A 23,032-nucleotide genomic window follows, 5' to 3' on the forward strand; every position below is an offset into this window, starting at 1 on the left:
TGACATTCTATTGTAGCATTGAGATAACTTATGAAAGGATTAACCGAATGTGCTAGCTAGTTTGCGATTAACGACAATTAACAACAATGAAGACGGAAAAACAAGTAATAAACGAGACAGGGAGAATTTACCGTGGGAAACCCGAGAACCTGGAGAAAAACCCACCAATCCACTATGGAGCAACAATTTGATGAAGATTAATGTAGTTTACAAACTTTCAATCACCATGAAAGCTCCACCCCAAACTCACCCTCTCAAACACTCAAACCCTAAGTTTTTGGGTTTACATTGAGGCTCTCTCTCTCTACATCTTTCCCTTCATCCTCTTTCTCTCTACAATGACAAAACAAGAGTATATATAGTGCAAGAAGATCAACGGCTAAGATTACATCCCAAGCGAAATAAAAGAAATCGCGTCGCTAAAACAAGGGATGCCGGTTCGACCGAACCTACCCAGGGTTCGGTCGAACATGAAGTGGTTCGGTCACACTTGTTTCTTGGTTCGACCAAAACTCCTCTAGAAATCAAAGAGCTGCAAAGTCTGCCTCAAAACTAGGTTTGACCGAACTTTTCAACAGTTCGGTCAAACTCCCGTACTGCGCAGACAACTCTCCGTAAAACGGCCATAACTCCCTCGACTCTTGACCAAATCAAGCTTATGACCAGTCGTTGGAAAGCTCTTAACACGAGCTATCACCTCCAACTTGAATCGTCTTAATACCACTTCTAGATCTTGAGATATGCCCATTTGAAGTCAGCCCTTGCCACTTGCCATTCACCATTGCTTAACACCAAGCAATAGCCCATAGCTTAAAATCCCAAGCTATGCACTGCCTTAGCCTTTTTGAACCGTTCTCCACACTTCTCAAACCCAACAACTTACTGTAACTTATATAAATTGTCAAACAAATTGATGTGTCTTGAGAACTTTGAATTAGCCTATATATATTATAATACATAATATTAATTGTATTAACGGATTCCATTATTAGTAATTGTCAAATCTACATTACATATAAATATTCAATATAGTATGTAAATATTGTTCGATATGTATAATTTTTTCTTTGTGTATTTGATAGTTGTAGAACTTCCTAAACAATAAAACTTTTAATTATTTATGGAAAAGAATGAATGAGTCATGTGTTTACATATGAACACAAATATATGTGAATTATTGGGATATAATTATGACTTAATAATCATTTAGAGGATGTTGTATAAGCATTTATTTGCTTTAAAGAAAAGAATATAGAAAGTGTCATTTTATTTTGGAATAATTAAAAGATTGTTTTATTGTGAATTATTGGGATCCTTTTTCCACTAGTGAATTGTTTTTACTTGACTTGACACCTGTACTACATGAATAAGTTGAAGAGAACAATCCTAACTAATAATCTTCTTTGTATTAAAATAACTAAATAACTAATACAATATGAATGAACTAAGTACTGGGGTAGAGAATGGTAAAAGATATATTTTCTATGACATATGGCGGATTAATAAGGGAATAAAGCAAAATTATGAAAAATCAATAAAATAATAAATAAATCTCTAAAATGAAAGTTGAAAGATAAATTTTTTTAAAACTTTTATGTACACCCAATTTACATTAATATTAATATATTTCAAACATTTTTAGGTTAATTTTTGGAGAATTTGGGGTGACTTTTAACTTTTTTTTTTTAGGGTAATTTTGAAACTGATATAATTTTCATATAATTAGGCAACGAGATAAGTATTATAAGGGTAATATATTTACTTTCACTCTTTTAACATTTGATTTTTACTCATATATAAAGAGTAGTTTTTTATTTTTTTTTATTAAAGCATAGATAATGTTTATATATATTAATATTGTGATAATTTTTATTTATAGTACGTGAGGTAATTTTTATATATTTTGGAGTAACTTTTTATTATTTTAGGATAACTTTCCAACGGATGTACAACATTTATGTTACACCCAATTTTTTAAAAAAGTATATTAGCAGAAGTAGCACATTTGGGAGAGAAAAGAATAAAGTATCTAACCCTACATCTGTACAAGGAGTAAAAGAAATGAACTACACATCTACACCAAACACGACCATTTATCAAGCTTGTCAACACATTATTTAAAGCATCAATATCTCTAATTTTCAACAAGTTAAAATTATGAAAAAACTAGATATTGTTACAGTATTTATTTATTGAGATGATTCTAGCAATATCTCACACAAACTATATCTATACTTGCATATATAAATCACAAAAGTATAAAATAGACATTAATTTTTGGGGACGGAGTGGATGCATGCAACTGTGTACACATCTGGTGTAAATAGAAAGGTAAATATATGCTTATATCATTTGTGACAAACAAATTATAATTTCTCTCCACTACATATAATAAATCTCACAGCTTTAAGTTAGACAAAGACAACACAATATAAACATGTAACACTCTAGTTATATACTACAAATCTTTTTTTCTTGTGGTTTACAAGGTCATACTTAACCATTATTTACTTCTAAAAATATTTTAAATCATAAACCAAATGACCCAATCAACTTGGTTAATCCAAAGGTTATAGCCATAGCAAGCCAACCACCCAACAAAACCCTTATAGAAGCCCTTACAAGGGGTGCTCTTCCTAGAAATGCCCCTAACCACCCAAACATTGCCAAAGCCGCGGTCACGGCCACAACTACCACCACAAGCCTCACCTTATAATCCTTAATAAACGATGCTGCCAATAGTGGTACCAAGGCCCCTAAAGAGAAGGCTAGGGCAGAAGCAAATGCTGCTTGTAACGGGTTTGGCAATCACTCTTCCTCCTCTTCCTCTTCCTCATCCTTTTCTCCTTCCTTTACTTTCTCTCTTTTCATCTGAGCAACCTCAATATCAAGTTGGGAGTACACGGACACGAACTCTCCAATAGCCATGCTACATGCCCCGGCTACTAGGCCAGCAAAGCCGGTTAGGATCATAGCCTTGACATCTTGCTTCACCGCACCAACTCCCAGCATGAGTGATGCTGTTGAAACAAGCCCGTCGTTGGCTCCTAAGACCGCGGCTCTAAGCCATTGAGAACGTTTCGAGTAGTCCATATCGGTGTTTTTATTATCACCTTGCTTTTGGCTCTCTTCATCAATGGTTGGTCTTATTATTTCCAACTTGGTTGGAGGGAAAGGTATTTGTTTAGTTGCCATTATTATGAAATACAAAAAAAAAAAAAAAATGAAAAAGAAAGAGACTAGTTTATTAAGTGCATGTAAAGGTATGTTGCAAGAGAAGGGTGCATGGGAGGGGTTTATAAGGAGGGTGGTAGGGGAAATTTTTTTAGTGGGATTTTCCACCAAGAAAAACCACTTATTAATGGAAAGTAAAAGATTTATGTGTGAGATTGTACACATACATGAAAAACAAAATAGTTGCTTTATATCCAGTCAAAATCATCATTCATCGGTGAAATTTACTTTAGAAAAGTGGATTTCATATTGCTTTGGCTTTTCATCAACACTACTCTCTCTGTCCCTATTTAATTTATGGAGTTTTTACCAGTCTATTGTATCAACTTACTTTATCTCTTTCTATTTTTGGCAAGCAACCACTAGTTTTTAATACTTCCATTCGTTCTTTTCACTACCAAAACTTAGCGTCCCATACTCTCTTTCGTTCAATTAAAACAAAAAAAAAAAAAAAAAAACTACTCAGTATCTCTCAACACTTTTACTCTGTACTTTCATTATTAAAATAACAATAATTGATAATCAGACTTCAAAACTCCATTTAAAACTAAATTTAATTTGGCTGGTGTTAGGTGCCCCAAAGGTTGAGTTCTTGCTTGATTATTTGATTATTTCTATATAAATTTATTTTGCAAAATTTAAGATGAGCATTACTATCAAATGAGGAAAAAATCCATTTAGTAAATTCAGATTGAGCTCATTAAACATTAATAATGAAGCCAATTTTTACAACAAGCTTTACTTTTTCTTTAATTTTCTCAATTATTTGTTACTTTAATTAATATCTTTATTGTTTTTGAGTCTTGACCATCGCTGTTATAATAAAGCATGATATTGAAACATTAATAATAATCGTACTTCTCGGAATCTTACCCTCAAAAACCCACCTTATTGATTGTAACAAATGGATTGTATGTTCAAGATTCAAAACAATTGGTTATGCATGCAAAGGGTGGTAGCTTTGGTAGGAAGCTAGCTAAAGGCTTATTTTCTTCACAAATTTTCATCTATGGCTGGTCACACCGTGTGGCTAAACCTGGGCACGGGCCGGGTTGGCCCGCGTGCCGCCCGACACGGCCCGCCGTTCGGCGCAGCCCGGCACGACCCGAAGTCAAGCACGGCACGGCACGAAGTTCAACTTCCGTGCCACGGGCCGTGCCACGGACACGGTTGAGAATTCCCAGGCACGGCCCGGCACGAGCACAGGCATGGCCCGCCGTGCTGGCCCGCAGGCACGACCCGCAGGCACGGCCCGCGGGCCAACGGCTATAAAACGGCTATAAAACGGCTAGTTTTTTTGCCAAAAATTCTATAAATACTCACCTCCATTTCATTCCCAAATCACAAAATCACAATCTCTTCTTCTTATCTCTTATATTCTCTAAATCTCTAATAATCCTTATTTTCTTAAATTCTCTAATTATTCTCTTAAATTCTCTAATTATTTTCCTAATATCGGAAAAAATTAAAAAGTTCGTAATCGTAATTAGTGGAGCGTTGAAGCACGGTTGTAAGATCTAAACTAATCTTAAATTTATTATTGTTTTATTGTTATTATTAGAATAATCTTGTTTAATTATTATTGTTGTTAATTGTTATTGTTGTTGTTATAATTGTTGTTATTAATTATTATTATTGTTACAATTGTTGTTATTATTTATTTTTGTTGTTATTGTTATTGTTATAGTTGTTGTTATTAATTAATATTATTGATATTTTTATTGTTAAAATTGTTGTTATTAATTATTATTATTATAGTTAACCACTTTTTATTAAAAAATTAATTGTTAATTATGGCATCGAACAACCCATCATCTAGGTCTAGGGGGAAAGGCCGAATTATCCGTAGTAGTAGTTCTAGGGAACCACCAAATACAACGAGCCCCCAAATTACGAGTCAAACCAATGACCCCATTTACTTCCCCCCGGGCTATGAGCCATATAATACGTCGGGATTTCCAGCACCACCACTAAACCAATTTCCACTACCACCATACCAATTTCCACCTAATTATATCGGTAATCAACAAAACTATTGTTCTAGCCAAGGTAGCCAAGAAAGTACCCAAATTCCCTCCGGTTCTACCCCTTCTACTGCCACTCCCACTAGTCCCACTACTAACCATCACACACATCATGAATGGTTAACCGAAACTGAGATGCTACTTTTGAAAAACCGAAGGAGTGAGGTATGGCGTTATTTTGTCCTAAGTAAAGATGGTGAACAATGGGCAAAATGTAAAACATGTAATAGTGTATTCACGGCAGTTACCAAAAACGGGACGGGACACTTATCTAGACACATGAAAGCTTGTGCAAAACCAGCTAGTGATCCAACCCAGCCCAAAATTTCCCAATTCCATCCATACGGCTTTACATACAACTATGAGAGGGATAGGGATGAACTAGGAAAAATGATAGTACACGCCGAACAACCTTTTCTTTTCTCGGAAAGTGACGCATTCAACACCTACATTAACAAAGCACTACAACCCCAACATAAAAGAATCTCTAGGAAAACCGTTCGTTCCGCCGCAATGAAAAATTTCCTAGAGTACAAAGTCCGGTTACAAGCCGAATTGAGTAACCTTAACTGTAGAGTATCTTTAACAGCCGATTCTTGGGATAGTGGTTATAAATATCACTATTTATGTGTGACTTGCCATTGGGTAGATGATCAATGGATGTTACAAAAAAGAATAATACATTTCAAAATGCTGGAATACCCACACACCGGCATTAACATTGCTCACCATTTAATGCAAGCAATAGACGAATACAACCTTCGAGATAAAATGATGTCTATGACTTTTGATAATGCAACCTCTATGACATACACAGCTAATCTTATCAAACAAAACTTAACCGATGTACTATTAGACGGTGAAGCTCTTCATACTAGATGTGTTTGCCATGTACTTAACTTATGTGTACAGGATGGAGTTCGGGCAATTGGCCCATACTACAGCAAAATCAGAGATGCTATTATGTCTATTAATAGCTCTAACATGAGATACCAAGAATGGAAGAGTTTTCTAAAACAACAAAAGATAAGGGTAATAAAAATTAGAACCGATTGCCCAACTAGGTGGAATTCCACCTATGACATGTTAACAAAGGCAATTGAGTACAAGGGCCCGTTAACATTATTTTACAACCAAAAATTTCCACAAAATGCTTTGTATGATGATGATTGGAATAACTGTGAAAGATATATGCAATTTTTACAGTTATTATATAACATGACGTATTGTTTTTCTACTGTTTACAATCCTTGTGCTCAAAACTTTCTTTCTAATGCATGCTTACTCGCCCAACTTTTCGCTGATCATCGCCATCAAAGTGATTATGATCAGTATCTTCCAGCAATGGAAAAAAAGTGGCGTAAATATTATAGTGAGATTCCTTTGATTTATATTTTTGCTTCCATATTAGATCCTAGGCAAAAGTATGAAAACACATTTATGTTAGTTGACATTTACTTTCAATGCATGTTTCTTGACGATGATGTAGAAAACTATAAGACTAATGTGAATGATCAGTTTTTTGCTTTATATAGAGTCTATGAAGCCAAATATGGCACCGTTCCTCGCTCAGGGCCTTCCCAACCATCCAAAAACGTAAGTAAGAAGGCCAAACATTTATTTTCACAAGCTACTAACTTGATTTCAAGGTTTTCAGGTGATTCATCAATCAGGAGAACGCAAAGCGACGTCTCGGAGTTGCAGATGTACCTGAGTTACGACTTCACCAAAGGCATGGACGACGATGAGATAAACAGCCTCGACCTCCTTGCATGGTGGAAACAACAAAGCTCGAAGCATCCAACTTTGGCGGCAATGGCACGAGACATTCTTGCTATCCAAGTTTCCTCCGTCGCCTCCGAACGAGCTTTCAGCGCATCCGGAAGGGTTTTAGACGATAGAAGAACAAGTCTAAAACCCGAAACACTAGAAATGTGCGTGTGTTTCAAAGATTGGTTGGATGCGGAAAATCGCTCACAAGACCGTTCTTACGACCACAACGACAACGAAGAAGGAACCTCCGCTTCCGGTTCGGGTTCGGCTAGTTCCCAATCTATGCAACTAGCCGATGACCTTGAAGGCGAAGGCGAAGACGAAGACGAAGACGAAGACGAAGACGAAGACGAAGACGAAGACGAGCAAGAAGAAGGAGAAGAAGAATAGACAATTATTGTATATTGTACGATTTTAAAAATATCAATTTTATCATTTTCCAATTTTTGTTTAATACCATCATTGTATGATTTTTATCATTGTTATCATTGTACAATTTTCTCAACTCAAGTAATAATAATATAAAGTACGCATTATTCACATCCAAAGTCCAATTTGCCTTTTTTCCCCGTTTTGTTACAATTTGTAAATTCATATTAAAAAAAAATAAAATTATACCAATTACTAATAAATCATAAACATTAAATTTTAAAGTAATAGTATAAAGTAAATATATAAATATAAATATTGAATATACAAATTATAAAACATAAATATTCAACTTATAATTATAAAATTCATAACTTAATAACTTATAACTTATAAGTTATAAACTTATAAGTTACCTTATAAAACTTATAATTATAATTTAATAACTTATATACATTATAAACTTATTAATTTATAATGTTGTCATTAAAAAAAAAAAAAAAAAAAATGAAAACTGCACCAGCCCGCAGGCCGGCACGTGGCCGGCACGGCACGAGCCCGCCAGGCACGAGGGCCGTGCCGTGCCGTGGGCTGGCCTGTGAAAATGGCCGGCACGGCACGGCACGAAATCCTGGGCCCGCCGGCACGACCGGCACGGCACGAACCAGCCCGTGGCCCGCCAGGCACGGCCCGCGGCGGCCCGGCACGGCACGGTGCCCAGGATTACGTGTGGCCGGAGTTATTTATTATTGGGTAATCCCCCCTGATTGATCGAGTAACCCCTGATCGAGTAACCCCCGAATAAGTAACTCTTGTCCGAGTAATCCCTGAATGAGTAACCTCGACCACACGGTGTGGCCAACCACACATAATATGCTGCATTTTCTTTTAAGAATATATCTTTCCTAATCCTAATGTTAATATGTAATGTTTGAAGATATTTTGTTACTTTATCTGATCTTGAAATGTTCATAGGAGTGTCATCAATCATCGATTGAGCTAGATGTGGATAACAAGTACTATTGTACATTTGTACCACCTGACTATAGTCTAGGAAGCACGAAAACTTTTAGTACCTAAGGTCCTTGTTACTAAAGTCTCATGTTTTCTGTGCTAATGAAGCTTAAAAAATTGCTGAAACTAAAGGTTTTCCCAATTTCAAAAATAATACTTTGTATGTCATAGGTTAGGATATATTTTGTAAAAATTGCTTTGGTTGTTATGCATGTTTCGAGGTTTCCTATCACAGTTCTTACTCGTATTATTGTAACTTCTCCAATATGAAATCAATGACATACACTCCAATTAGAGGAGTTTCTCAAAATCTAACAAAAAAGTTATCCTATATTAAAGTTAGACCCTGTTTACTTCACCTTAAAAAAAAAAAAATATTCAGTAAAAATAATATCAATTCAATAAAAATAATTTTAGTTCAGTAAAAATAAGTTCAGTTCAATAAAACTCAGTAACTTTAAAGAAGAAATATAGCAGAGAATCAGTAAAAATAATTTCAGTTCAGCAAAAATAATTTCAGTTCAATAAAAATAATTTAAGTTCAGTAAAAATAATTTTAGTTCAGCAAAAATAATTTTAGTTCAGTAAAAATAATTTCAGCTTAGCAAAAATAAGGTGAAGTGAACAAGGCCTTAGTGTAAGTGAGTGATGTGTATGTAGATTGAGTTGTTAAACTTTATGGACTCACATATGTAATTGAAAATCCGTCCATGTGAGGATAGATGTAAAATTATTTGGTTTATACGGAGTAACACCCAAGCTCCTGTTGTGACTTGCTTGTGTAGCTGTTGCACTATTGTGCATTTAAAATATAAACTTCCTCCTTCCATTTAATATCTTCTTCTTTTATGTTTTAACCAATAAAACCATTCACTTCTATGCTTTTTAAATTTTCTTTATTGGTAGTAAATCATGTGTATGTGAAAGTTGATGTCACCTTCATCATGTCTTGATATGATGCTTTAGCTGCTTACGAATGATTTGTCAAGCTTTTGTAAATTTAATTACAAATTTTAAAATGCACATTAAGCTTAAATGTGAAAAATAACATTTTTGTAAAATATACGAGAGAAGCTATTGCGTGAGGCTAATAACTTCGTGAGACAAGCCTAAAAAAAACAAGCCCAATAACAATAAAATAAGGGTTTGTTGGAGGATATGTACAATTTGTTGGAAGATATTTATTATTTGATAGAGAATATGTATTTTTTTGGAGAATATGTACTTGTTAAGGACATGTACTATGTTATAGGATATATATATATAGTTTGTTGAAGGATATGTACAGTTTGTTAAATGATTTATATTATTAATAGAGGATATCATTATTTCAATAAAGGATATACTTAGGTCAAAAGAGGATATCATTATTTCAAACAAGAACATATTAAAATCAAAAGGGAATAATAAAACAAAGGTTTGTTGGAAGATATGTATAGTTTGTTGAAGGATGTGTATTATTTGATAGAGGATATGTAACAATTTGTCGGAGGATGTATGTACTATGTTGGAGGATATGTACAGTTCGTTAGAGGATATGTATTTTTGATATATGATATGTATATATATATATTTTTTTGACAAGGATATATGTAAAGTTTGTTGGAGAATATATATAATTTGATAGAGAATATGTATAGTTTGTTGAAGGATATATATTACGAACCATTTAATAGAAGATATGTACTGTTTGTTGGAGGATATCTATTATTTAATAGAGGATATATACTATGTTAGAGGATGTCAAAATTAATGATATCATCCTTCTTATAAAAGATATCAAAGAAACAATAAAGGATATTATCCCGGTTACATCATCCGTCAATTAATCAATTACAACAATTAAATTTCTAAAAATTCAAAATACATTTAACTATTTATACAATAATTCAATTGAAGTAACACAAATTTAATTAAAAAAGCAAAAAAATAAAAAATAAATAACACACACACACACAAATTCAGCACAAATTGACGAAAATCGCTGCTCACTGCTGATTTCGTGTACTCATAACCTGTGTTCTTAATTTTTCTCTCTTTTCTCACTTTTTATATACTCCGTATCTTTCTTACAAAAAGGAATTTAACTTTTCTAATCTGAAATTTATTACAGTTGCAACTTGCAAGTATTAAACAGATAAGGTCATAATTCAATGGGTTTATCAAAAGCTTTGCCGAAAACGTTCGTCATTAAAGCTAAGAATTGGTCTGAATGTGCTCATCGTTTCCTTAAACCTTGCTCCGATGTCAGAAATGTCGAAGCCTATCACACTCTCAGCATGGTAATTTCCTCCATTAATGTTCAAAAATTAAAATCTAGAATATTCTCCAATTTTTTTCCCTAAAATTAAATTTCAGATCAGAATGTTTATCTGATAAATAAATGGCTGGAAATAATGTGAACATTATAAGAGATTTGTTTCTACTGTTTTCAAACCGAGAAAGCGGAGCATCATTAATGGCGGAAGCGGAACTCTCTACTCATTAGTGGAGCATCAATTCAACGGTAGCAAAGATGAAGACGTCAAAATTTTGTTATTTGAGTTGATGGACTCACCGATTGTTGGACACCCAATACTTTTTTTTTTTTTTTTTTTTTTTTTTTTTTTTTTACAAAAGCAAATTATATTTATAAATCAGAGTTTACAACATACGAAATAAAAACTAAACCTTACTAATACTTGGCTTTTAATATTTAAGCCTTTCCAACTTTCGATACCCAATACTTTGTGAATATACAAAGTGAGTATTTGATTGAGCTTAGAATGATTTCCCATTTTTTTTTTTTACTTATTTTCATTTGGTTTATAAAGGAGCTAGTGAAAACAAATTTCCAACAAAAATAACTCTCTAAATGATGAAAAATGTTTTAGAGAAAGATAAGCCATATTCCCTTCCCCCTCCTCATTTTTCATTTCCTCTAATCTCATCCATCTTCATCACACTTCCACTTCCATTTTCAACTTTTCTAAGGAAAGGAACAATTGAAAACTATTTTCCAATTGTGTTGTTTCCGTTGAAAAGATGTTTTACGTTCTATTAAAATCAATTTTCATGAAAAATATATTTATGTCAACCCAAATGAATAAAGGTATGAAAAGAATTTAATTGGGAATAAGTCTTGCGTACAATGGGTGTACATTAATTTTATTGTAAAACGGTCCGTTTGAACGTAACTTTAACTATTTTTATGGTAACTTTAACCACTTAAATGGTAACTTTTAATTTGTCATTGGTTTGAATTTTATTTTAATTTGTAATTTCTTATAGATACGTGATTACATACTATAAAGACTAATATGATTAATCTAATACATTATAAGTTTTTTGTAAGATAAAATTTATTAATAGAAAAATAATAACTTTTGTAGTATAAAGGGTAACTTTAAATACTTTTAACATAACTTTAATCTGTTTTACAATAAAATTAACGTATACTCGCCTTTTTTGAGAATTTGTGTTTAATTGAACAATTAATTTGAAAGTCGACACTCTTGACAACAATATATTACCAAGATATTAACCAGTTGAATCGTACAACATACCATTCTTAGTGTAATGGTATTATACATACTTATAATACTTTAGTGGATTCCCTTCCCCTCCCCCTTTCTACTTTTAAAGTGTCTAGCCCGCTAACCCGAGTTGGGAGGACTTGTGAGGGGTTCCGGCTCGTTAGGGCCCTTCTCCTTACCAACCTATAAAAAAAAAAAATTACAATAGCTCACTCATTTGTACAAGTGCTGTTGATGTGAATTGAATTCATCCCACCTATATCTAGTCTTTATCCCTCCCATTCTTTCTTTCTCATTTATATAGACAATTGTTTTACAAAGTAAAAAACTGTTGTGATTTTACTACTTCAGTTCACCCCCTTTTTTTTTTTTTTTTTTTTTTTGAAGGGCACCCTTTGTTATCCAACTAGAAATCCTTGATATCACCCAATCAACTACCTCCATTTAAAAATAATGACTATAACGTTCAAAATTAATTATACTTCTCACAAACACATATGAAAAAATTGAGTGTGTTAAAGTGGTGTAACATAATAACATATACATCATACATGTGAGCAAAAGTAATGAAGTACTAGGGAGCGTCTTTTTGTATATAATCTACTAAAAAGTCGTATCTTAATATATTTGATAATTCGTATTAATCTTGTAGAACTAAATAATACTCGTACATGAGTTTGATAGTTTTAAATAGTACCTCTGTTATATATTAGTTGAAACTTTGGTTATAATAGGGTGCTACACATTAGTTGTAACTTTCCATTTTTTTTCTTCTTATTTTAGTAAGTTTTTAAGAATGAAAGTACAAAAATACCCTTACTAAAAAACTCATAAACACAATTAACTATCTAAATCAAATTTCATTAAACTCCTAATCTAACTTATTTCACCTAATTTAACTCATATCTAATTAAAACAATTCAATTCAAAGTTTCATTCAATCCCACGAAATTGTCCGAACACCCAACACCCCTTTCTCAACGTTGTCGTCGTCGTCGCCGCCGCATCTAACCACCATCGTCAACGTTGTCGCTGCATCTACCAACCAACTTCAACGTCTTCGTTGCTCATCACTAGAGGTGGGCATGGGCCGTGCCGGCCCGCGGGCGGCACGGGCATGGAACGGTGGCGGCACGGCCCGACACGAGCCCGCCACAGGCACGACACGGCATGGTGGCCCAGGCGTGGGCCGTGTCGTGAACAAATATTTTGGAAAGCGGCACGAGTACGACACGACACGATCATCTGGCCCGCAGGTCGGCCCGCCAACACGGCCCGCTGGCACGGCACGTGGCACGGCCCAGCACGGCACGCAGCCCGCCAGGCACGGCCCGGCAGGCATGGCCCGTGCATAACGTCCATAAAACGACTACTTTCTTCCAACAACCATAAACGGCTATATTAACAGCTACTTTCAACTTCCTAATTCCTATAAATACTTCACTTTTTCCTCCATTTTTTTCCATAAACCATCCGCTCATCTATTCTCAAATCTCTTATTCTCTAATTCCTACTCTCTTATAATCTTTACTTCTCAAAAAAAAAAATCTCATATATTCTTTAATTTTCTAATTCTCTCAATTATAAAAATTAAAAAAAAATAATTATAAGTTCGGGAAATTAATTAGCGGAAAGCATTGAAGCGGTCGTTGTAAGATCTAACTCAACGTTATTATTATTATTATTATTATTATTATTATTATTATTATTATTATTATTATTATTAGGGTAATTTCAATTTTGCTACCATCAAAATACATGCATCTCACTTTTGCTACCCCTTAAATTATTTTTTTTTCAATTTTACTTCTACCTAAAATCACAGTTGTTTAAAATTGGTACCAGTTGACGGAATTCGTTAGGATTCCGTTAAGTTTATTAAAAAAAAAAAATTAAAAAAAAAAAATTAAAATGTTTTAAAAAAAAAACCCAACCAAAACCCCAACCACCTTAGAACTCCGGCTACCCGTCACCTCCTTGGCCCAGCCACCTCGCTCGCCCAACTGTCGTCCCTCCCCACCACTAGACTTGCCGCTCCGGCGCTTCCCCTAAGCCACAGTCCCCCCTCCCCAAAACCCCCACGCAACCACCTATTAAACCCCTCCATCCCCCATTTCGAAAACTTCCAACCACCACTCTGCTTACCCCGAAACCCTAGCGGCTAGGGTTTTCAATGGTGAGGAAGTGGTTGTTGGGGGTTTTCGGGAGTGGGGAAGGGGTTTTGAGGGTGTTTCGAATGGTTAGAGGGGTTTAAAGGGAGTTCCGGTTGTGGAGGGCGGAAAACCAAATCGAGAAAGGAGGGGATTGGGGGTGGAGGTGGGTCGCAACACCGGCACAGGGTGTTTGGGGGGGGGGGAAGCGACGATTCCGGTAGGGCGAATGGGGAGGGGGTGGTTTCCGGTTCGCGGTGGGGGTCGGGGCAGCAAGAAGGAGAAAAGGGAAGGGGTGGGATGCGTTGGTGGGGGAAAGGCAGTGGGGTAGGGTCGTCGGCGCTTTGGGCGCTGGTCGCCGGCAGGGGAGGGGTGAGGGTGGCTGACGGTAGGGGTGGTGGGCTGTGTAGGTGGAGGAAAGGGAGGGGGAAGGGTGGCTGGGTTTTTTTTTTTTTTTTTTTTTTTAAAACATGTTAATTTTTTTTTTTGTTTTTTTTAAATAAACTTAACGGAACCCTAACGGATTCCGTTAAGTGGTAGTGAAATTAAAAACTGTGATTTTAGGTGGTAGTAAAATAATTTTTTTTTAAGGGTTAGCAAAAATGAGGTGCATGTGTTTCGGTGGTAGCAAAATTGAAATTACCCTTATTATTGTTGTTGTTGTTGTTGTTGTTATATATTAATTTATATTATTGTTATAATTATTGTTCTTGTCACTATTATTATTGTTATTGTTATTATTATTTGTATTATTATTATTGTTGATATTATTATTATTATTATTATTATTATTATTATTATTAATCATGGCATCAAACCCAAACCTTTCTTCCTCCTCTAGGAAAGCAAGTCAAAACGTACTAGTACTAGTAGGGAATTACCAAATCCAAACACTTCAATGCCTCCCCTAACATGCCCAATCCAAACACTTCCACCCACTTCTTCCATCCCCAAACCATGGGAGGATTCGAACAATTTGACAATATGTCTCCTTGGAATATGTCTAGTTCGGGATTTGAACAGAATCAATTCTCACCTCATTTTTACGGCTCACAACATGAACCTTCTTATCAAAGTACCCAATGTAGCCAAACAAATGCCACCGGGTCAAGTGAACAATCCACCTAAATTCCAAACACCCAAACTCCAAACACATTAGAATGGTGTACCGAAGAGGAACTTGTCAATACCAATCGAAAGAGTAGTGTTTGGAGATATTTTCAATTAAGTAGAGATGGAACCAAAGCCAAGTGTAAGACATGTAACAGAATTTACTCGGTCGAAACCAAGGGAGGGACGGGACACCTTAGTAGACATGTAAAAAAATGTGGTGGTCCATCTAGTGATCCAACTCAACCCAAAATTTCTCAATTCCATCCACAAGGTTTCACTTACAATTATGAGAGAGATAGAGATGAACTTGGGAGAATGTTAGTACATGCCGAACAACCTTTTCTTTTAGCCGAAAATGATCCATTTAACAATTACATTTACCAAGCACTACTACCCCAACACAAAAAAATTTCTAGAAAAACTGTCCGTTCGGCTGCCATGAAATATTTTCTAGAGTACAAATTGAAGTTACATGATGAATTAAGTAATCTTACTTGTAGAGTTTCTTTAACTGCTGATGCATGGGATAGTGGTTATGGATATCACTATTTGTGTGTGACTTGTCATTGGTTGAATATTGATTGGTTATTACAAAAACGCATTATTCATATTAAAATGCTTGAATACCCCCACACCGGTCTTAATATTGCTCATCATTTAATGAAAGCTATTGATGCATATAATCTTAGGTCCAAAATCATGTCTATGACTTTTGATAATGCAACTTCTATGACATTTTGTGCAAATTTAGTTAAAGCACAATTGACCGACTTCATATTAGATGGAAATGTACTTCATATTAGATGCATTTGTCATGTTCTTAACTTGTGTGTGAAGGATGGAACACAAGCAATTGGTCTATTTTATCACAAAATTAGAAATGCTATTTTGTCTATTAACAGTTCTAACATGAGATTTCAGGAATAGAAAGCTTTTTGCAGGCAACAAAGGATAAAGGCTATTAAAATATCAACGGATTGTGAAACTAGGTAAAACTCCACCTATGAAATGTTGAGTAGGGCAATCGAGTACAAGGTTCCATTGACAATTTTTTATAATAAAAAATTTCCACAATTTGCTTTACTAGATGATGATTGGTCTAATTGTGAAAAATATATGGAGTTTTTCAAATTATTGTATAGTATGACACATTGTTTTTCTTTTGTTTATAATCCTTGTGCTCATTCTTTTCTTAGTAATGCATGTTTACTTGCACAACTTTTCGATGAACATCGATTACAACACGATTATGATGGATAACTTCCATCAATGGAGGTAAAATGACGTAAATATTACACTACTATTCCTATGATTTATATTTTTGCTTCTATATTAGATCCTAGGAAAATGTATGATGGCACATTTTTGTTAATTGATATTTATTTTCAATGCATGAATATTGAAGATGATGTTGACTCTTAAAAAGTAATGTATCGATTAATTTTTTTCCTTATATAGAGTGTATGAATCTAAATATGGAACCGTGACTCGATTTGCTCCTTCTCAATCATCTAAAAACGTAAGTAAAAGGGCCAAAGGTTTATTTGCACAAGCTGCTAACATGATGTCTAAGTTTTCAGGTACTGAATCATCATCCAGGAGAACACAAAGCGATGTTTCGGAGTTGCAAATGTACTTAAGTTACGACTTCATGAAAGGCATGGATGACGAAGAGAAGTACGGTCTCGACATCCTTGAATGGTGGAAATCACAAAACTCGAAGCATCCAATTTTGGCGGCAATTGCACGAGATATTTATGCTATCCAAGTCTCCTCCGTTGCCTCCGAACAAGCTTTTAGTGCATCAGGGAGGGTTTTAGACGATATAAGAACAAGACTAAAACCCGAAACACTTGAAATGTGTGTTTGTTTCAAGGATTGGTTGGATGCCGAAACTCGCTCCCAAGATCGTACTTATGCATAAAACGACGACGATGAAGGAACGTCGGGTTCTACCAGTACCCAATCAATTCAATTGGCCAATGAACTTGACAAGAAGAAGTAGAGGAAGACGAACAAGAAGAATAATTAGATTACATACTATTAATTATAGCTATTATTTGTATTATCGAACCACGTATAATAAAATAAGCAATAAAGTTAAGTTATTCATCTAAATTAATAATTAAAGTAACATAAATAATAAAGAGTAAAATAACTATAATAATAAAAAGCACATTAACAATATAATATACAAAAACATTAACATAAATTAATAAAATTATTTAAATATACTTATTTTACAAGTTGTTCAAAAAAAATATATATATATCAATTTTTTTTTTTTGAAAAAAAAAAAAAAGTCGTGGCGACCCATTGCTAGGCACGGCACGACACGCCAGGCACGTGGGCCGTGCTGCGCCATGGGCTGGGGTGTGCCAAATGGTGGCCCGGCACGGCACAGCCCGCGAAGTGGCAGGCATGACACGGCCCGACACGAGCCACCACCAGGCACGGCCCGCGGTGGCCCGACACGGGACGGTTCCCACCTCTACTCATCACCATATTCAAAGTTGTTGCCTCAGTGTTCCTTTCTCTCTCTCTCTCTCTCTTTTTTTTTCCCTTCCTTTTAATTGTTTAGATCTGATGGTTTGAGGGGTGAATGGGCTAGTTTGGGGTGGTTTCGGTGTGGTTCAAGGTGAGTAAGGGTTGTTTTGGATTGGTTTAGGGGTGAGAGTGGGTGGTTTTTGTTAGGTTTTTAGTGAATTCAAACTAGAAAAGCACTTAACACTTGTGTGGGACAAAACCTAAATAATGTGATTACAATAACAAAGTAAAGTAATTACAACAAACACAACCAAGGTGTTACAATCAAGTATTAATTTGTCTAAGAAATTACATAATATTTCTTAAGAAAACACTAATGTGAAGACTAATTAATATACTTGCCTCAACTCCAAGCCGATCAAAGCACACATGAACATGAGAATAGCAATGCCCCTTGAGACTACGACCTTGATACACTGTCAAAGGCGTATGAATACTTTCCTAAAGGGATTAATTTGCCCCACACGGTGCTTGGGTTACTCCGGAAATTCCCTTTGAGATACAATTGACAGCCCTTTTCGTTCTTAGCACAAAGAATCGAAACAAAGATGAATAAATTCACAAATTTGGAATGATTGTAAGAGTTTTCTAACAAAAGTTTGCAAAGTTTTTAAGAGAAAAATTGTAGAGAATACTGCTTGGGGAGAAGAAGAATTATATTCTATCTCTTCTTTCACGAATTGATATCTTTTAACAAAAGACTCAACCGTCAGAAATAACCGCACAACAGGGAGGCGCGGGCGCTCCACCAAGAGGCGCGGGCGCGCCATCAGGTGGAGCGGGCGCTCCCCATCAGAAATGCGAAATTTCCACAGGAAGTAAGAAGGGGGCGCGGTTTAGGTGCGACCAGAAGCGCGGGCACGCCTACTGACGCGCGGCCGCGCCAACTCTGTATTTCCAAATATCCAAAATCTAGTGAGGTCCGCGGTGCGACCTCAGCGCGGCCGCGCGTACCTAGCGCGGGTGCAACTCATGGTTCGCGAGCGCGCAACCATTAACACTCTAAATATTCCAACAATCCTCCCCCATTTAGAGTGTTCCTTTAAAACATTCTCTACTTCTTACAATTAAACCACATCTCATGCATCAATGTCAATGTCCCTTCGGATTGAATTGACACCTAGTACAACACACTTAACGATGACCATATCCCATGATTTCCATACGGATTGAATCACACGGATATATCCAATCATTCGAAGGTGAAATACACACAAGACAATTCTAATTAATCATCACTTGACACCTTTATACAGCCATGTGTCCGTATCTTTCATAAGTTCATCGAAGTCTATATGTCCATTTAGACTTCTTGAAGTGGCTAAACTTCGAACTCATATAGGTAGGTTCTCATATACGTGTATGTGCCCTTGTGACAAGACACTTACATTTAGAGCTTCTCAACTCTAAATCTTTGAGAACTTTAAATGACGCTACCTTACACATCACAAGTACCATAGCAATATGGGTCATCAAATATTGCTAACAAACATAAAAAATGCAATTCAACCACATTGAATCTAAGACTTGAGGTTTCTTCAAGCGTTAGATTGGGTTTCACAAATTTGTGTTTTTGGACATAAACCCATTCCATTCATAGCAAATATGATGGAATGTTTTGGCATTGCCTTTGTAAAGCAATCCGCCAAATTCAACTTTGTTGGAACATAGTCAAGACTTATGACCCCATCATTGATAAGCTCTTTCACTAGGCTATGCCTTAGTGAAATATGCCAAGACTTACCATTGTACACTTGACTATAAGCCTTTATCAACGCCGAATTGGAATCACAATGGATTGCCACCGGTGGCATTGGCTTTGACAATAAAGGCAACTCTAGCATGAGATTCCTCAACCACTCAGCTTCCTTACTAGCTGAAGCAAGAGCTATAAACTTAGCTACCATAGTGGAATCCGCAATGCAAGTTTGTTTCTTGGAAGACCATGAAATGACACCTCCCCCAAACATGAAAACCCAACCACTTATAGAAGAATCATCTTCTTTGTAAGTGATCCAACTTGCATCAGAATATCCTTCCAAAACCGAAGGAAATCCACTATAAGATAGACCATAGTCTAACGTACCCTTAAGGTACCTCAAGACCCTTCTAATTGCAAACCAATGCTGTGCACCCGGGTTACTAGTAAATCTACTTAGTTTTCCCACAGCCAATGCAATATCCGGTCTTGTACTAGTCATGGCATACATCAAGGATCCAATTATCCTTGAATATTCCAATTGGGAAATCGTTTTCCCCGAATTCTTAACCAATTTGACATTGGGTTCCATGGGGGTGTTCACGGGACATTTATCAAACATATTAAACCGTTTGATCATTTTCTCAACATAGTGAGATTGACTTAAAATAAGTCTTCCATTGTCCCGAATAATCTTAATTCCCAAAATGACACCCGCCTCCCCCAAATCCTTCATCTGAAAAGATGAGGATAAGAATTCCTTGGTTAATTCTACTTGTTGTAGACTTATACCAAAAATAAGCATATCATCAACATATAGACAAATGATGACACCATGACCTTTGTCATCAAATTTGCTATAAATACACTTATCAGCTTGATCCATCTTGAATCCAAAGGACAAAATTGTGTCATCAAATTTCCGATGCCACTGCTTTGGTGCTTGTTTAAGTCCATACAATGACTTAACCAATTTACACACCTTATCTTCATGTCCTTCCAAAACAAACCCTTCGGGTTGTTTCATATACACTTATTCCTCTAGATCTCCATAAAGGAATGTCGTTTTGACATCCATTTGATGAATCACTAGATTATATACCGAAGCCATTGCAATTAACAACCTTATCGAGGTTATTCTTGCAATCGGTGCATAGGTATCAAAATAATCAACACCATGCTTTTGCCTAAAGCCTTGGATAACCAATCTGGCTTTAAATTTCACTATGGAGCCATTCGATCTCCTTTTCCTAGTGAAAATCCATTTGCAACCAAGAGGTTTGCAACCGGGAGGTAAATCCTCTATGACCCAAGTGTTATTTCCCATGATGGATTCCATCTCATCATTTATAGCCTCTTTCCAAAATGAACTATCTTGGGAAGATATTGCTTCACTATACGTCTTTGGGTCACTATCCACATTGAAACAATATGGAGTAGTAGAACTAAGGACATCCCTAGATCCTTCAACCAAATAAATTATGAAGTCATCTAGAGGATTCCTAATTTTACTTTCTCTAGTACTTCTCCTCAATTGAGGAGTTTCAACATTCTCATTATCGAATGGACTTTCATGAATTTCAATTTGATCATTCAACTCTACTATCTCCCTATCATTGGCACTAATTTGTAGATCTTTCGGTCTACTCATTGATGAAAAACGATTTTCATCAAAAATTGCATCTATTGACTCTATAACCGAATGAACAGATATATAGTCATTTTGTTCTATTACATAGAACCTATAGGTTTTGCTATGCTCAGCATAACCTATAAATATGCAATCCAAGCCCCTTTCACCGAGCTTTCTTTTCTTGTTGCCGGGCACTCTTACGACTGCCCTACAACCCCAAACCTTGAGATACTTCAAGTTTGGCTTTCTTTTGTACCAAAGTTCATAAGGAGTAGATTCTTTTCCCTTTGTGGGAACTCGGTTAAGAATGTGACATGCTGTCAACATTGCTTTACCCCAGAACCCCTCACTCAAACCTGAGTAAGATAACATGGAATTAACCATTTCTTCTAGGGTTTTGTTTTTCTTTTCAGCTACACCATTTGATTATGGTGCATAACCAGCTGTAGTCTCATGAATTATACCCAAAGATTGGAAATAACTTGGATCATAGTATTCCCCTCCTTTATCAGTTCTAATTCTCTTAATAAAAGAATCTACTTGCAATTCTACTTCCTTTTTATAAATATCAAATTTGGTCAAAGCTTCATCTTTGGAATGATACACGTAACAAAACCTAGAAAAATCATCTATAAACGTGACCATGTATCTTTTGTTCCCCAAAGAAGGCGTACTATGAAAATCACACAAGTCACTATGGATTAGTTCTAAAATGTTAGAACTTCTCTCAACTCTCTTAAATGGAGTTCTAGTGATCTTGTTCAACATGCAAGTAGAACACTTATTAGGAGAAATATCACAACAAGGAATCAACTCTTGTTTGGACATAAACAACATTTTATTTTAATTCACATGTCCTAATATCGAATGCCATAAATCAAATAAACTTAAATTAAATTGATTAACATTGTCAACAACATTCAAACATAAATCATCATTACAAACATACTTGTCTTTTAAAGAAAGCTTAAACAAACCATTATCCAAGTAGCAACGACCTATAAACATTACACCCCTAGTAATTATGCATCTATTAGCTTCAAATACTAACTTATAGCCAAGACTATTCAGGGAAGGCCCGGATACAAGGTTTCTACTAATTTCCGGAGCATACAAAACATTCCTAAGAACTATTGCAGTCCCCGAACTAAACACTAGCTCAACTTGCCCTCTTCCAAGGACCTTGATGGTAGAGTTGTTCCCCATGTAGAGGTCTTCTCCATCAACAACCTTTTGAAAGGTTTTGAACCAATGCTTACTCTTGCACACGTGCCTTGAAGCCCTCGAATCAATCCACCATGAGTCATCATCCTGCACAACAAATATGTTAGGATCCGTTGCATTTAAATCCAAACCGGAATTAAATTCAACCTCATGAGTTGGATTACCTTTGGTGGGCGGGTCCTTGCTTTCATTAGCACGACCCTCCTTGGCTTTCTCCACCCTTTTCTTAAAAGAAAAGCAGTCCTTCTTGCGGTGACCAACCTTACCGCATTCCCAACGAGCAAACTTGTTATTGTTTGCTTGTCTTTTGGAATTTCCTTTGGAAGAATTATTATTCTTCCTCTTTCCACTAGTAGATGCACTAGCTCTCCCTTCATCTACCATATTCACGGTAGATGTGCTAGGATTTCCATCCTTAGCTCCTTCCATGGCTCGAATCCCCTCTTCAATTTGAAGGTGGGTGGCCAAACCGGACAAGGTCATGTCCTCTTTCTTATGCTTCAAGTCATGCTTCACATTTTTCCAACTAGGGGGCAATTTATCAATTATGCTAGAAACAACAAACAGCTCATTCATAGCAATACCATGTTGTTCTAAGCTACCATAGATGCGTTGCAACTCATGAAATTGATCCATTATGGATCGACCATCAACAAATTTAAAATTATTAAAATTGCTAACTAAGAATTTCTTACTTGATGCATCTTCAGCCATATACTTGCTTTCCAAAGACTCCC

General features: G+C 35.8%; 1 pseudogene; it reads right to left on the reverse strand.

Annotated features, from left to right (window-relative positions):
* Window positions 1–2,432: 2,432 nt before the first annotated feature.
* On the reverse strand, window positions 2,433–3,826 carry LOC110735728 (annotated as a pseudogene).
* Window positions 3,827–23,032: the final 19,206 nt, after the last annotated feature.

This window comes from Chenopodium quinoa, unplaced genomic scaffold, assembly GCF_001683475.1.
Source record: "Chenopodium quinoa cultivar QQ74 unplaced genomic scaffold, ASM168347v1, whole genome shotgun sequence".
NCBI lineage: Eukaryota > Viridiplantae > Streptophyta > Magnoliopsida > Caryophyllales > Amaranthaceae > Chenopodium > Chenopodium quinoa.